This window comes from Rhodnius prolixus, unplaced genomic scaffold (assembly GCF_049639745.1).
Source record: "Rhodnius prolixus isolate KJV_2025 unplaced genomic scaffold, Rpr scaffold_8, whole genome shotgun sequence".
Classification (NCBI taxonomy): domain Eukaryota; kingdom Metazoa; phylum Arthropoda; class Insecta; order Hemiptera; family Reduviidae; genus Rhodnius; species Rhodnius prolixus.
Window position 1 is genome coordinate 12,872,558 of NW_027411593.1, and position 18,490 is coordinate 12,891,047.

The following is an 18,490-nucleotide window of genomic DNA, read 5'->3' on the forward strand; positions in this document are numbered from 1 at the left end:
CGTATTAGAGCTTTTCACTCAGCGTTTATAGTGTCGAGGAAAATTTGTTTATTTTGAAAGGATGAAACTTGGTTATACGAGGATTACCCAAAATATTATTATTATTATTATTATTATTTTTTTTTAGAAAGCCCAAACCAATCACACATTAATTGAATTTCCTTTTTCTCTGTTTTCCAATAGTTTTTTCGATTATACCGCCATTGACTGTGTTAGAGAAGTAATAATTTATTTTGAGATACACAAGTATAGAATAGTTTTGTGTTCTGGATGAGGTTGTGAACTCAAGTTTTCACAGTCATTTCCCTGAAAATTGCCAAGAACTTAGAAAACTATTCTGTAAAAATCTAAATCAACTAGTTTTGGTAGATTTTCTGGAAATTTGAAATAATGAAAACGCTTTAAAAGTTCATTAATATTATTCTAAGAAGAAAGCAATCAATGAACCAAAATGGCGCTTTAGAGTGGTGCTAAAAGTTTTGATGGGCTAAAAATATTAAATTGGAAAGAGTGGTTGGTTACCTGACTATTAGTTTTGAAAGGAAAGTTTGGTGCTTTAAATGAGTTTACTTTGAAAAGTTTGCACTTAACTAAAATAAATAAATTTTATCAATCAATTTAAATCAATATAAACGCTATTAGCGTTATCACATCTTTGTCAGGAAAGGAAAGGAAGCGATTTATCTAAGCATTGTAAAAGTTAAGCATTCGTCGAACGCTGTTCTTTCTAGTACTCAGTGTTGAAGGTTTAACAAGGGAAAAAGCGTTATCAAATTGCTTGTAAAGGTGATAATCCGGGAGCATCAAGCAGCACTTCGCTCTGTGACTAGTTCCGCAAAAGGATACCGGCAGTTTCTTGATAGTTCTCCGCGTTATTATTTTCACCATCAAAAAATAAAGGTATTACGGGTTACACTTAGCCGCCTATCACCTTCCTTTATACCGCCATCTTTTCAGCAACAGTAGCTACACTAATGGGCCACGATAACCCTAAAATGCTGGAAATGGGTTAGCTTTTATTATAGGCCTTAAAAAGTCAGCTACGGTTGCAGTAGCTTGATCAGTATTAGGTCAACATTTTCTAATCATAATTTCTGTAACTAAAACCTTAAGGTACAGCACTTTCATTAACATTATTGTTGGCCTAAACTGCATTAACTTTTTCTCCAGCCGTGTAAGTAGAGCTTTGAAAACTCGCTAACTTATCAAGCAATCTGATAGCTAACTTATTGTACGGATATCAAAAAACGAAGAGGAAGTAACGTATCTGAATGTGGGTTTTACACCAACTTTTACACCAAGGAAGATCTTGTTCAGGTGTTTGAACTAAGGCGTCTCTCAATGGAATCCTAAATTTTGCAATAATGGTGCTAATAAAGATGAAGATTGTATTTCACGTATTAGATAATTCATCGACTAACTTCAGCTATTTAGTAATATTTCTTCTAATGTAATAAACAAAATATCCGTAAAAACTAATTGCAATAGATTCGTGTTGGTTTGTGAGGAACATAGTTATGAAACTACGGATAATATCCCAGTAGTTTGTGGCTCAATTTCAAGGGAACCCAAGCTTAATAATCATACAGTGACCCATCTACACAAGTGCACTAACTAACTCTCCGGTAGACAATAGCAAGGACCCACAATTTCCTATTGTTGAAAGCCGAAGGATTTTTTTGTTTTTTTGTTTAGCAAAAGAATGACATTGTTGGGCGAAGTACTACATACTCTCGGCCAGTTGATAACTGTAGGACAAGCTTGGTAATTAGTTGTCTCCAGTGATATACCCTACTCTGCCTGTACTGCCTCTAAAATCAGTGGAAAGGGCTCTTAATGTAAATATAGAATTCAGAATGTACGAGTTACAGTTTCAGGCTGCCCTCTTTGATAATCTACGCTACAAAAATCCCTCCCATCTATTCGAGAAAACTTTTCCCCACCTTCTATTTGATATCCTATTTGATAAGGCGTTATTATTTATAACGTGGTCTCACTTTTTTACTACAAATTCTATACGTACATACGAGGGTCGTTTGAAAAGTCCGTGCAAAAATAAAAACTACTTAATTTTTTGGGGTAAACCTTTTTTATTTTTCAACATAGTCTCCTTGTAGGCTTATACACTTCGTCCAACGCTGCTCTAGTTTGTTGATCCCTACCGAATAATAGGATTTGTCCAAGTCTGAAAAATAGCCATTCGTTTCTGCAATCACCTCCTCGTTTGAATAAAATCTTTTTTCCCGCCAGCCATTTCATCATATTGGGGAACAAATAGTAGTCCGAGAGAGCCAAGTCTGGAGAATAGGGGGGATGTGAAACGAGTTGGAACCCTATTTCCATTAATTTTGCGACCACAACTGCTGAGGCGTGAGCTGGTGCGTTGTCGTGATGGAAAAGGACTTTTTTGTGGGCCAATCGTGGGCGTTTTTCTTGCAGCTCGGTTTTCAAACGGTTCAATAACGATGAATAATATGCACCTGTAATAGTTTTACCCTTTTCCAGATAGTCGATGAGGATTATTCCTTGCGAATCCCAAAAGACAGTCGCCATAATCTTTCCGGCCGAAGGAACGGTCTTCGCCTTTTTTGGCGCAGATTCCCATGGTAACCCATTGTTTAGATTGTTCTTTGGTCTCAGGAGTGTAGTGATGTATCCATGTTTCATCCACAGTGACGAAACGACGCTTAAAGTCCTGCTGATTCTTCTGGAACAGCTGCAAACCGTCCTTGCAACACTTCACACGATTTCGTTTTTGGTCAAGCGTGAGCAATCGCGGCACCCATCTTGCGGATAGCTTTGTCATGTCCAAATGTTGATGCAAAATATTATGTACCCGTTCATTCGAGATGCCCACAGCACTAGCAATCTCACGCACCTTCACTCTTCTGTCATCCATCAACATATCATGGATTTTATCAATGATTTCTGGAGTAGTAACCTCAACAGGGCGTCCAGAACGTTCAGCGTCACTTGTGCCCATATGGCCATTCCGAAAATTTTGAAACCACTTATAAACTGTTCTAATCGAAGGTGCAGAGTCACCATAATGTTTATCAAGCTTCTCTTTAGTCTTCTGAGGCGTTTTGCCTTTCATAAAGTAGTGTTTAATCAACACACGAAATTCTTTTTCGTCCATTTTTTGAAAATCACTCGACTTCCTCCATTCAAACGAATACCAAACACAAAGAAATAGACCGATCTGGCTGAAACTTGGTGTGTGTTCTTCCAAGAGATGCTACTAACTAAACATAACCTCGATACGCGCCAGTGGTGCTATCTCTCTGACTTTGCACGGACTTCTCAAACGACCCTCGTAAGTAACCCCGACCTTCGTAATCTTATTACCTGACTAATGATCCACAAATGTTACCTGTAAAAGTCCAATACTTATTAGTTCCAAATCTTTAAAATTAAAATTTAGTTATACCTGAATTTTTGGTGCTCACTAGGGTTCTTCCAATTTTTAAACATCAAAAAGGCAGCACAGACTCAATTCTAAAACTAATGCTGAGCCAAACTAGCTCAGAGCAATCGTACATTGAAATTCTTAATGATTCTATTGATTAATTTTATCAAAAGACAAAATTTTGACAATACCTAAATTTCTTTTACAATTCATTTTGGTTGTAAAAAATAAATTATATATATCTTAAGCATGAGTATAACAAGATTAAATTAATTTCTGTTTAGGTTTTTATCAAGGAATAGGAATTCATAATATATGGGGAATTAATTTGGCAATCTTATTTTATTAGAAATTTTATTAGATAATCATACTGATGCTGTGGACTGATTACCAGACAACCAGACAAACATTCTAAAGGCAATAAATTCGCCTAAACATAAAACAAAAAATATTGTTGCCTCAATTATTAATAAAGTTAATTTATATTCCCAGAAATATACTTTATTATAGATCCAATTTATGAAATAAAAACTATTTTTACCGTTGCTTACTTTATTTATTTATTTTAAATATTTAAAAAGAATGGTTTTATTCCAGTATTTTACTTCTCTTTGTAAATATTTTTGTTCAAGTAAGCTTTAGATGCCAGGGAAGCTTTCCTTCTGCGTTCACTCTCTTCTAAATAAATTAACTTGTAAGATGGTAACATGAAGTGAAGTTAACTTCTCTGCACCAGCTCGAGGATGGAGGAAATTTCGAAATCAATCAGAGATACAATAAACATGCTACATTTTTAATAATATATCGGCACCATATTTATTTGGTCCCATTATAAATAAGAGAAGTAAATTATATCATATTTCCTGATTTTTAAACCACAGAACTTTCGCTTTAATTTATATATTATATATTTGGTCAGTTAAGAGAATTAGAATACATTTTTAATTCAGATATTTTTTGGAATATTTGCTAAATTTTTTACTCATTGCTTCAGAATGAATTTTCATATTTTCATCAGGTTCATATTTATTTCATAAAACATTTTAGGAATTTAGCGGAGCATATTTAATGTGCATTGAAAAATTTTAAAGCTAATTCAGTGGAATTTTCAGTGGCATTGCTATACATTGCTATTCATTTTGCAATTCATACGTATTATTGTTACATTGCAATATCATGCATGTTTCTTCTCCCTAACAAATATAATAATAATAATAATAATAATAATATTATTAGAAACTATGAATAAAGTGTACTTAATTATCAAAAGGTACTTAAACTTTATAACACGAGGAGAAAATTAATATGGCGAGAAATATGAAAATAAAAATCGAGCGGTTATATGCTAAACCCGCAATGCTAAGATGTATTGTTGGTTTAGTAGGCTCGATTCCCCGGTCTACGCCTTGTATTTAATTTAATGGTTAATGTGAGAACTTTACAGTAAAGTAGGTTTGCTAATCACCTCCATCCACGACACCTAATTGGTAGTTGGACATTAAAGTACGCCTGAAAAAAATAGGCGATTACTTTAATTTTTACTTTACCAAGTGTTGAAGCTGCTTATTTTATCATGCTTTAAATTATGAAGCTTTTCGATTCCTGAGCTGCCTTAAGAAGCAATTTGAGGCCGTTTACAAGAAACTTACAAAATATAATCGATTCAGTGAAGAAGCACTTCCAATTGGTTGATTTGGTTAACCAGAAAAAAAAAAAGAATCCAAAAGATTTTGTCAGTGGCGGCAACGATTCGAGATATCGAAATTTCATCTTTCTGGTATGGGAAATTAAGTTAAAGGATGCCAAATCTCAAAACATAATATTTATTTTCCGCCGCGCATCATTCTTCCCCACGATCTACTATGACTCAATTCCGATTCCTCGTGGGCTGAATTTAGAAAAAAATATGATTCGGAACCCGCACACAAGACTTAAACCAACAGAAATTAACAGGAGCTATCGATTATTTATAAGACTAATGATCTTATTTTTTTACTTAATAACAAACGACTGATATGCACTTTTATAATAATAAAACCCACTTCGGATGTACGGTATTGAATTGTGTTCAGTTTCAAATTCTCCGCACTGTTATTGTATTAATGCACCATTTTATGTTTCAAATCTAACCACTCACTCATACATAGAAACTTCGTTCAGTTTGCTTGAACTCGATATAAAAACTTTCATCAGAAGTTAGAATCCACTTGTAAGTCATATGATCACTACATCATACTCGTATTCCGGATCATCCTCCTCTAGGCGATTAAAACGCCAGTGGTCTCACAATTTTCTCTCTTCTAAAGAGAATAGTTAATCCTAGAGGTACCTTAGGGAGTGTTACCGCTGGGTACCTTCTTAGTGAGTGTAAGTAGCGTCAATATAATTTCCATTTTTATGATAGTGCATATAGCTGTGGTATCTCTTTCAAAATAAATAAATATTTCTGAGATATTTCGATACTGAATTTAGCTGTCTACGCTGCATGTCGCTTTTTGTAATGCTTGTGGTTAGCAATACATAATTTGATTATTTATTCTGTAAGGGTAGTGAAACCCCACCACTCATCCACTCTAGCGTAGGGGTAGTGAAACCCCACCACTCACCCACTCTAGCCAGAGAGAAAGAGACAGCCCCCTCGGCACACAGAGAAGGGAGGCTCGGCGAATGTATATAAGAACGAGAGGAAAGTCAAAAAGGAGATTCTGAGATTCTGTGATTCGGAGGTTCTGATATTCGGTTCAAAGTCTTACACTTGAGTTGTACACATCGTTTAGCCACGTCAGTCAGTCTGTTCTGTTCTTGTAGTGTAAAGTATACAGTCCTTGGCAGTCAGTCATATAAATATACAAAGTCTTATACCGATACTAAAAGTGTTATTTATCCATCAACATCTACAACCAACATTTCTCTCCTCAAACACCATTACAATTCCAATTTAATGAAGTTTTCCTGAATGTGTCCCTAAATATAAAAATTAATTCAGTAATTTCTTTTGTTTTTTGATTGAATCTACGGGATAATAGTTTTATTTCCAGTTCTTTGAAGAAACTAGGGAATTGCGGATCTCTAGAACAAATTTTACGTCAAAGTGAAATTCTTTTTTTAAAAATTATTTAATAATAAAATTGAAGTCGCTCTGTTGAGTGAAAAATCTTTTTATCTTTATTTTTTTATTTCTATTGTGTTTAAGAAAAACGGATTGAGGGAAGAGACGTTGCCATAAACTTTACTTTATTTGGTTTGTTTATATATTGGTGGACAATGGTTAGGACCGTTTGAGAAAAGCTGTTGAAAAACAAGGGAGAAAAGTCTATAAATTGACCAGAAGTGGAGGAGTAGAGAGAGGTTGGAGCCAGGATCTATGGTGGGAATGTAAGTGGGTACAAGCGCCGTGTGTCCGACAGCCAAACCAGAAAACAAATATATTCGTCTTGTGTAACGTTTAGTGTGAAACCAGAAAGGTCGTATATTTGGAGAGAAGTCCCATTTCCAAACTGGTGCTGCCCTTAACAGTTAGTAACAAATATAGCTAATTCAATTATAATTTTTTATTTATTTTCTCACCGAAAACTCTAAATTTAATTATTTAGTAACAGTGCCAAGTTTAACAAAAATCCGCAGTGAATTCGAGTGACTCACACGAATTAGCTCTCAATTTTATTCTCACGCACAAATTCCCTTCTAACTATGAACGTTGGAGTTATTTACTTCTTATCACAAGATATAATCTACCCAACCTCACTCAAAGATGCTCCCATTAGGAAAATACTACCAGCAAATTATTGTATTTTAGCTCTCTCTGCCGATATCTATAGCTGAGTAAGAATATACCTATTAGGCCGCTCTATTTTAGAAATAGAACTGCAAAAACGATGGAAATTAAGGAAAACAACAGCTATAATGACCAGCAAATTATTGTATTTTAGCTCTCACTGCGATATCTATAGCTGAGTAAGAATATACTTATTAGGTCGCCCTAATTTAGAAATAAAACTGCAAAAACGATGGAAATTAAGGAAAACAACAGCTAGATTGACCAGCAATTATTTCGGCTTTCACTGTCGATATCTATAGCGGAGTAAGAATATTCTTATTAGGTCGCTCAAATTTAGAAATAGAACTGCAAAAAACGATGGAAATTAAGGAAAACAAGAGCTAGATTGGCCACGTAATATTGTATTTTCGCTCTCACTGCCGATACTGTGTAACTTTTCAATAGGTTGTTATCAAAATTTATTTTAAGAAACACGTAAAAATGATACCTAAGCATGTTTAGGTCATTACTTCTACAGTGCATGCAAATTTTTTTGAAGTTAAATATTTGAATTCTACGCAGCAAATATTATCTTCATTGAATACATCTTTAAAACTAAATAAGAACTAAGATTTAATTTATGTTTGGTTTAATGGAAAGCTTTAGGCATCAAATAAACATAAAAAACCAGAAGAACACATGAAATTGCCTAATTTGCCAAAATTCCTATCAAAAATTAAAGTAAAATTCACTTTTAGTATCAGTAGAACATGGTAGTAAAGGAGCTCGTCGTGAAATCTACAGTGGAAGGTTATGAACGATTGGCGTAAAGACCAGCCAATCAGGGATCAAACAACTGATCTTCTCCATTTTGTCCATTTTCAACTTAGCCAATGCGGTTCAAGAATCGTACTGGGCAAAACAAAGACCTGTTTTACTACTTCTGATTGGCTGACTGTTTCTTACAATCTGAAAATACCTTAACACAATGAACTTGCAGTGAGCTCCTACTGTATTATGTTTTCCTGATACAAAATTTGCATTTTTCTCCGTTTTTAGATAGGAATTGATGACAAATTACCTTTTTTCTTTGTTTTCTATCGCATTTTAAGAATTATTGACTTACAATAATACTATTTTCCTGTCTTAAACCTATTTAAAAATATATACTATAGTTTATGAAAATTTTAGTTTTAAATAATCTATTAGAAAAATAATACCAATACTAATAATAATAATAATAATAATTTTTGGCGCTAATAACCTCAGCCGTTGATGCGCAAAAAAAAAAAAAAAAAAAAATTCCTATCTTATTGAACATTTTTAGAAATATATTATACTGTAGCTTATGAATCTTTTAGTTCTAAATATTCTCTTAGATAAACAGGTTTAACTTTTAGCTTTCTTATTTACAAGTTATTTATTATTAAACTAGTTAAGTGTATGTTAAACACTTTGTACATATTTTCATTGAATATATCTTTAAAAATAAATAAAAACTCAGAATTAATTTATGTTTGGATGTTAAAAGAAAATTTTCTTTCGTTTTTCCCTTCTTTTATTTTATGTTTGGAAGTTATTGTTTAATTATTCCGGAAAATTTGCTCCGGAGAAAAAGGCAGTTTTATTGTTGACCTGTAAAATACGAGTATAATGAGATTCATTCAATGAAAAACCAGTTTTAAAATCAATAAAAAATTTACAACAAAGTTTTCATAGAATAATAATAAAATTTTCTTGTTTACATAAAATTGTTTCGACTTTTTAAACCGTGTTAAAGAAAACTACATCAATCAATCGACTTTTTCTTTGGTGGGAATTTAAAGAACCAATTTTACGAGATCAACCATCTATTAGGTACTTAGATCAAAACTTGCTTGAAGGCGAACTAACCAAGAGCATTAATAACAGTCACATATTATTTAGGTGTAGTTAATTTCTTCATAGAATAATTAAGGTTTAGTTTCTCAATTAGTGTTGGTTAGCCTTTTTGCACGATGTTGATGGCAGAATGTTGTGGGAGTTGTTCGTCTAAGTGTACGTATTCTGTATAATTGTTTGTTTCTCATTAAACAGGCAGAGTTCAGTGCAATTTTTGTTTCGTTCGATTGTTGCTAGCTGTTACTCGAAGTTGTTAAAAGAGGTCTAAATAGGAGTACTGTAACAGGAGCGTTTGAGTAGTGAGTTGAACAGTCTCCAAAAAGGGCCAGCTTCCACGCTAGAAGGGACAACTTAAAACTAAATCCTTAACAAAAACTTACAGTTTTAAAAGTTAAGTATAAGGGTTGATTAAACGCCAAAAGGTACACAAATCAGCAGTTCCCAACATTTCATTAATACTTCATTGATATAATTTAAGTAATTTTACTGCATTAACTTTTCCTTCACATTTTTTAGAATTTATTAGATGTCACAGACCCTTATGCTGGCCATTTTCGTCTACAAAATATTTACTCAAGTAGCACACCATTTAACTTAGATTGACTGTAATATCTATTTATCTATAATAATCAAACTATTAATCACAGGTGAAAAAGAAAACGTTATAAAAAATATAAAAAAAATAAGAGGCTAAAAAATTCATAAACTTTTTTTACATCAATGATTTTATGCATTTATTTTTATTTTTAAATAAAAATCATTGGTTTAAGTTCATTCTTCGATTAAAGTAATTGTTATTTTATGTTGTAGTCAAACGTTTGTAATAATAAGTAATAAATAATCTGGCTTTATCGCAAATAATATAGTTTTCTTCAATTACATTCTCAATCTAGGTGTTCTTCCCACAATGTTATATATATGTAATATAAAATAAAGAAAATAAAGATATGCATATTTTTAGGACAGCTAATTATTCCAGTATTTTACCATAAGTAAAATTAGGGGGACTAAATTAAATTACAATTGAGAAATGAGTAAATATTGTTGAATAATCTACTTGTTATTAAATGTATGTTATTTGTGCTCACGAATATTTCGGTAAGACGAATTTAAGACTGAAATATTGTTTTGAATCCTCCGTGATTGAAATTTAAAAAGTGGCCGACTCTAACTTTGTTTTTTTCTACTTTAACATGCATGTATATGTGACTACTCAGAATAATTCATCACTCATTTTATCATAATTATAATAAAAAAACATTATGAATGAACTGGCCAGCATAAGGGTCTGTGACATCTAATAAATTCTAAAAAATGTGAAGGAAAAGTTAATGCAGTAAAATTACTTAAATTATATCAATGAAGTATTAATGAAATGTTGGGAACTGCTGATTTGTGTACCTTTTGGCGTTTAATCAACCCTTATACTTAACTTTTAAAACTGTAAGTTTTTGTTAAGGAGATTTTTGTACCTTTTGGATAGATTTTCCTTTTTGTCTATTTGCAAAGTTACGTCTGCTTTACAGATTTTTTAAAATTTGGAATAAGCTATTCTATCATTATAACCTGATAAGGTGTTAAATCGGAACCGTAACTACCACTGGAGAGATCTTTTTAAAGAATGATTATAGTTGCGGTCCCCAAACCATCCTCAATAACCATTTTTTTGAGAAAGCGTTTTGAATAAAATAGAAAGGTATTTGTACGTAAATAGCAAAATTAAACTGCGATTTCAGTACTTCCTTTTAAGAGGAGCAAGAAAAATAAACTGCGATTACAGTACTTCTCCCTAAAAGGCAAAGATTTTGAATCGAACGACAATTCATTGATGTAAATCGGTTCACTCATTGATAATTTTAACGATTGCAGTACTTCCTCTTAGTAGGTGTAAGAGCATGATGGCACTTCACAGCCACGTAGAGGAGCTTTAACCACTTATTTGAGCTAAATTTTATCAAAATCGGACTAAGCTTTGTAGAAATATTGGTAATAATAGTTTTAGAAAGGGCCTTATTTGGGTGGGGCGAACTCCCCTCCTTATGAGGCATAGCGTCGAGACTTTTAAAGTACAAATCTGTACAAAATTTCGATTCGAATGACACTTCATTCATGAAAATCGGTTCACGTGTCGATAATTTGAAACGATTGCTATACTTCCCCTTAACAAGTGTAAGAGCAGATCGTCGCTTTATTGTTAGGTAGGGGAGCCCTAACCCTATCATCCTACAAAATTTTATCAAAATCGGGCCAAGATTTACAGAGTAATTAGTAATAATAATTTTGGAGGGGGCCTTACATAAAGGGGGCTAACTCCTCTCCCATTCGATGTACAGGGCCGAGACCCCCAAAAGGCACATCTACATAAAATATTGAATCGAATGACACCTCATTCATGAAAATCGGTTCACGCGTTTAGGCGCTACGTTGTTTACAAAAAAGGTAACAACAAGAACAACAACAAGAAGAAGAAGAAGAACAAGAACAAGAACATTTTTTGAAAAAGCGGTTTTTGCTCATTTTCGGCAACTTTTTTCTCGAAACCTATTAGATCTGGGTTGTTGCAAAAAAATTACAGCTATAAAGGAGGATTTGCCCTATATTTTAAAGAAAATTTGGGAATTTTATCTTTTGTAGAAAAAGAGAAAAAAATTGTCAAAGTTGGGTGTTTTTCAACGTTACGCTTTTTCGTGCAGTTTTTGATGGTCAACCCTTATACAACTGTCCTACCGGACAGTTTTAATAAATCTTAAAGGAAATAAAAGAATTAGGCAGCGAAAAAAAGAATCATTTGTATTATAAATGAATAAATGGAAATTTTACCCTAACATCTCCCTTAGGACATGCACTGCAATCAATTTTCCAATCTATTTCCAACTAAAAGACATCTTATAAATTTTAAGACAAATTTTGCTGGCCCTTGGAAAATGGCAAAAACAAAATCTTTCTTGTGGCGGATTTTAGAGCCCACTTTTGTCCTATTTAGTCCTCATATCAAAATGGAATATTAAATTCTATTCTCCTGATATTTCTTAGATTTGATTTACTTTGTTTGTGCTTGGCCATGACCGCGCAATTCCTTAAAAACATTTTTACGTTCCCCGGAGACCTAAAAGAACCTTCATTTTTGGTAGTAGGGAATTCTATTTCGAACAACTGAGATGGTCTCCAGAGAAATTTCTACTTAAGTGTAGAGAAAGTATTGGTTTAAATCTTCCAAAAAGAAATAAATTCAAGATTCAAGTCAGTATTATTTATAAAAATATGTCTTGCAATCTTATTCTTGGAGTAAATGAAAAATTGATATGATTAGCTATTTAGAAGTTTCAATCTTTTATTGGGCTACCAGTGCGAGTAGGAGGAAATAGAACAATTCTAGACACTACTTTCTGTCCCAGTTGTAGCAATCTGCAATGCAGGTGGGAACAGCATCAGAATTTATAAATGTATCAAGTATTATATTCAAACCCACTATGAAATATAAATAATACATAAGTATATATACACAGTTTACAATATAAACAGTAAAATTTTGCACAATTTAAGTTGGACAATCTTTTAAATGTCATCCTTTTAAATGTCATCAACAGTAGAAAAGAATCTTTATATAAGAATCTTAAGAAATATTTTAATGAAAACAAGATTGAACATTCATTTCCTTTAAATTACTTCCCGTTATATTGAAAAGGTGGTCAGATTTTCGAAACAAATTTTCTCAGAAACTAAGTTTCTGATACTGTTTCTTCCATTTTTTTATTTGTTTCATTTGCCGTTTCTCAGAAAAATGTCTGCACCACGCAATAACGATAAAGAGATCCTGTCTCACATTTTTATTGATTGTCCAAGTTATTGCACATTTAGTACAAAGTTATTATCAAAATATTTATCTTAAACCGCTGGAAATATGCAATTGTATTGTATTTATTGCATATAAAAACTTGGTCTTGTAGCAATAGTTTGACAAAAATGATTTGTACATAGCTTAGTCTGAACATAAAACAAGTACACAATCTTTTGAACACAAAAACTAAATAAATAAAATATACAAAAACAGAAGTTATAAACAAAAATAAGAACTCTTTTTTACAAAACTGAGAAAACTTATAAACATAATAACAGTGCAATTACCAAAAAAATCGAGTTAATATTAGTACAAATCAATATTCGATTAAGAATTTTCTTAATTTCAAACAATACTTAGATCAGAAATATACACAAACTGTTCAATTTAGTTTCGCCATTGATCACTAGCAAAGGTCCCATTGTATTTTGAGTGATATGTACAAATCCACTGAAGGTAGCAACTCAACTGAGTAGATCTGCCGGAATAAATTCGACTAGCGATCTAGGTTCAGTAGTACTCTACCTTTGCGCAGTGGCAATCTCGTAATCAATGTAAGGCTTCAGAGGTGCGATTTTTTACTTAGTGGAAAACTAGGCACCACGTTGGCCGAGCGGTTAGAGGAGAGGCTCGTAAAGCTATGATTTATTGTGTTGCACCTGGGTTCGATTCCCGGTCTAGGTCTTGGAACCCCCACACTAGACTTAAAAGAACAGAACTAAACAGACGCTATCTTAAAAGACGATAGATAAAAACTCTCTCTGGACAACAAAAAACTGATTTATACTTCTATTTTGGGCGTATGGAATAGAGCTGTGGGGTTCAACCAAACGCTCCAATTTCCAAAGGATTCAATCACTACAATCTAAAATACTTCGAACTATCGTAAACGCTCCATTTTATGTCTCCCAACCTGGACTATACACACTGACCTTAACATTCCTTTTGTCACCCAAGTTGCTGAAAACACGATACAGAAAACTCCACTTCAGCTTGCAATCTCATATAAAATCCTCTAGCTCAAAATCTTTCTTCTAGAACTCTTCCTGATAACCTGGACAAGACGTTTTAAAAGACAGTGGCCTCGTGATCTCCTCTCCAGTGAAGAGAGTGACTAACAGTCTAATGTTTTGGAGTGTTACCACTGGGTAACTTCTCCACTCGTTACCTTATCATTTATTACTCTATTGTATCACTGTTACTTATAGCGCTAACGCGCTTATTGTAGCATAAATAAACGCAAAAAAAAGGTCTTGGATTAATGGTTAATAAAAGAAATTAACAGTAAAGTATGTTTGCTAGACGCCTCCGTCCATAACACCCTAACTGGTAGTAGTAACATTAAGCCTGCCTAAAAAAAAATAGGCATTACTTTACTTTTGGCCGTAAAACTTAAAAAAATAAAACAAATCACAGAAGGTTCATACTGCATATTAAGGCATAGATACTATTAGAGAACGCGGACAAGTTTTGGGTTCAAATTCGCAAACAGGAAATACTATTTACAACTTCCTTCTGAAAAAGGGGTTAAGTAGTTTTCCTGTAATGTTCCATCTTAGAGTTATTTACGGTCATAACACTTGCGCTAAACTTAAGCAATTATCTCTTTACACAAAAGATTGTCCCACTTTTTGTGATTTGCTTCAAAATTCCTCCGATTTCCTGAAAAACGTCATTCATACATTGCATTCAAATAGATTTTTTGTAACTTCAATAACTTCTTTTCTAGAAAAATTGGTTTTACGTCATTTCACTTGAAGGCTTCACTTTAGAGTCATTTCAGTGTAATCTACCGCTTCAAAAGCCGTATAGTGTAGATTAGTAATTAAATATTGAAAGTTGAAGAAAATTTGGGTTAACTTGAGAAGAGAAACCGGAAGTTGTATTAAGTGATCACACCGGATATGTTTGATCACTTTTAAATCGGGGGTTTTTCTTCATTGCCTTACGTCTTTCAATGAAGGCAGAACAAAGTGCTTTAAAAGTTACTTACGCGTACATTTTTTTTTTTTTTTTAAGTAAAAGGAGTGAATGGAGAGAAATGGAGATAGAGATTTAGGATAAAAATTGTAAAAAAACTGGAAAAGCTGAAAAAAAATTATCCGATTAGATTTAGCTGAATGGCTGTTTTATATTCATTACTTTTCTGACTTTGTAGGAAATTCAATCTAAACTTTTAAAAGGAAATCGATTTCCCAATATACAAGTATTAGTATATGAAATACTAGCCGGAGTTGGATAAACGAAGTAAAAAAGAAGATATGTAACGCAACCTTTTTAGCTGATTCTAGAAGCTAACCAATAGCTGGTTTTAATATCTAGGCTCCTTTTAAGATGAATGAAATAACTGAAAATATATTTGGACAGTAAATATAGTCTTAATTTGAATATACGGCATGTAGTTACTAAATTTTGAATGGAATGGAATATTTATTCCCTGATATCTGCTGACAGAAATCCAGAATTCCAGGGAGTGCTAAATGTAGGTAAATCCTACTAAATCGGGAAACGCCTGTACTTTCATAAATCTATTTTTCATTCTATCCATTCCCACTGTATTAAAATAAATTTACCTGGAGAGATATTTCAAATAATTGTGGGTGTAATTAAAGATTTCCCAAGATTGTAAACTAAAGTTCGGAAAAATAGCGAATAAAAGAAAGGTCAATAAAATGGCTCTTTTGATAGATACGATGTTTTTACAAGTGGGAAATCACAGCAAAATATGGATTTTCAGCTTCACGAGATCGTTAGTTTTCCCATTTTAAATTATTTTTAATTTTGTAAGGAAAATTGGCAGCTCTAAAATTATTCTTCATGTATTTCAGCCAGAATATTGTCGAATAAAAACTAAGAAAACTAACGATAATCAAATAAGATTACGCGAGCATCTAACCACCAATTTTCAGTCTATCAGACCTTGGTGATCCCACTGTGAATGATGTCAGAGAATTTTTATACAGGTCTAATAGTGGAAATGTGCTTCAAACTTCGCCTGTCCACATGATTATGTAGTACTTCCTCAACGAAGGCGTCTTCTTCGAGAGTATCCTGAACTTTCAACATTGTACGACGGCCCATTGGAAGTAACTCGATCTAAGTTCAATCAGTTACAGGAACTTAAACCGTTTATTGCCCCTGACTACCACCCATTTTATGATTGTTTAAAGTATAAGTCTGATTAATACCAGTTTTTTTTTTGTTTTTTCATTCAACAATAATAAAATATCCTGACGCTCCTTTCTACGTGACTAACCTCACCCTTCACACCGTCCTCAACATTCCCTTCATAGACCAACTCGCTAAGACAAAATACCAAAAATTCCATACTGCTCTCTCTACTTGCTCAAATCTACTTGTGCAGTCTCTCGCCTCCTCTGACATCCTTAATACTCCACGACGACTGAATCGCCAGTGGCCCCACGACTTCCTTGTAGTCTGAAGAACTAAATCTCTACTCTCCCCTACTCATATTCTCCTCCTCACATTCCTCTGTCTCATCTAGAGAGTGCTACCGCTGGGTAGCTTCTCTCCTCCTGCTCTTCCCGCACCAGTTCATCTCATTGACCTTCTATTTACTTATTGTATGTATTAATACAGATTGTAAATTACTAAATAAATATATATATAAAAAAAAAATATTAATGTAAATTACACATGTTTCTTTACTAATACCTATATGCTATGTGCCAATAATTGACCATTTATAATCTACTATGTGCACAAATTACTCCAATTGGTAAGTAAATTATTACATTTGAATACCTAAAAATCAAATAAAATAACTTATAACACATATAACTTTAATTTAAATTAGTTTTCAAAAATCTGCTTCATATAAAATTTTACAGGAGAACGTTTTTATTTAATACCTGAAAGTTATGAAAGTTATCCTTTTTGCATATAACAGGTATTGGTTTGACAATGACGATTTGCTATATTGCTAAACGGTTTTAGAAAAGATTATTTTCTACTATTTATTTAAATAATAAATTGGATCCGATACTTTTAAATCCACTGTGGAAGTATAAGTAGTATGTACGAGCTCCTGGAGCATCTAGAACGGCTGGAGCGAAGTGAGGTTAGGCTGTGTAACAGAGATGAGAGGAAGAAGAAGTGAGGAAGTGACAGAGAGGTTAAACTTTGTCGTATTTCCTTCCAAGTTTCTAAGATCCCCAGAAGGTATATAGCAGCGCAAAGCGCGGAGAAACCTCCTTGCAGACTACTACTGTGTCGTATTTCCCAGCCCATGCTCTCTTGATGATTAAGTAAATAGAGTTGGAGGCTTGAAGTAGTAGCGCTTGTGTAAGTCCCTTTAGAATAAGAAGATAGTTTTGAACTAGCAAATCTACTCGCCTCTCTTTCATAGTTAGTTTTCTCACTACACTCTAACGAACAGAAGTATCCTTACTTGAGAATATTCCCCGGTTTGGAAATCCAAGTAACTCTAGCCACCATCTGTAGTGACCCTTGTCTATTTTCTATACAACAGCTGTTTCCATATCTTAAAATATTAATAAAGCTATGGGGTAAGTGAGCCTTCCTTGTAATACAGACATGCCAACAAACTATTCGCTGAGGTTTTACTCGTCGGCATTATGCCGAAATCATCCACATGTTGGTTAAACTCAACATCGCCAAATTATACTTAAGATACTACAATAAAATCATTTCATATTTTATTTCATTCTCATGAACATCTTATTTCACAATTGAACCTGTTTTTTAGCAATTAAATAGGTTTTTTAATTAAATACAGCAAATTTCTCTAAGGATAGTTCTTGTAAATGAAATTACTGTTGCGGTAATAAAGACTGGATAGTTGCCAATCAAACATGGATGACAAAGAAGTGAAGCTAAGAAGGTTAGAAAGACAAATCCAATGCGCTCTAGCAGTTAGGGGTCAGCAGAAATTAGCACAGTAAAAATTCGCAAGAAGAGATAGTGAAAAATAGAGAAAGATGATTTAAAAATGCGAGAAAGTTGAAGTCAGCTGACAATACGACTGTGAGAGAAATTTCAACGATCTTTTGAGACGTAACAGAGAACAGTTAAATCATCCAGAGAGCCGAATCCGTATTACATTTCATTTTCAGGCCAAAATCCTAGCAGAATAACGGCTACTCTGTACTACTCATAAGCAACAAATTTATCGGTAAATACTAAATTCCAAAACTTTACTAAAAATTAAACGATAAATATATTAGATATTTGATAATGACAAAATTATTTAGATACAAATTTTGGTAAAATAAACGATTTGATCCTTCAAAGCAATAATTAACTTCTGACTTTAAGATAACTTTTAATTATTTAGCATACTGAATGTTTTTACAGCAAACAATATCGAAACAGTAACTATTATTTCAGAAACTCTCCCAATAGAGTATTTATTTAATGTCACTCAGTCGAAGAAATCGCATTGCCAGCGCCGCTTATTCGTCGAATGGGATAAATAAGAAAGGAGAATAATTATGTACGTAGTACGGAACATTGGTTAGCTGGCAATGAATTTTAGACTGTAGAGATGTATATTGGAATGCTTGGCTAACTCGCACAGTTTGTGTCCGCAAGACCGGATCCGCTTTCAGAATTGCGTGGTAAA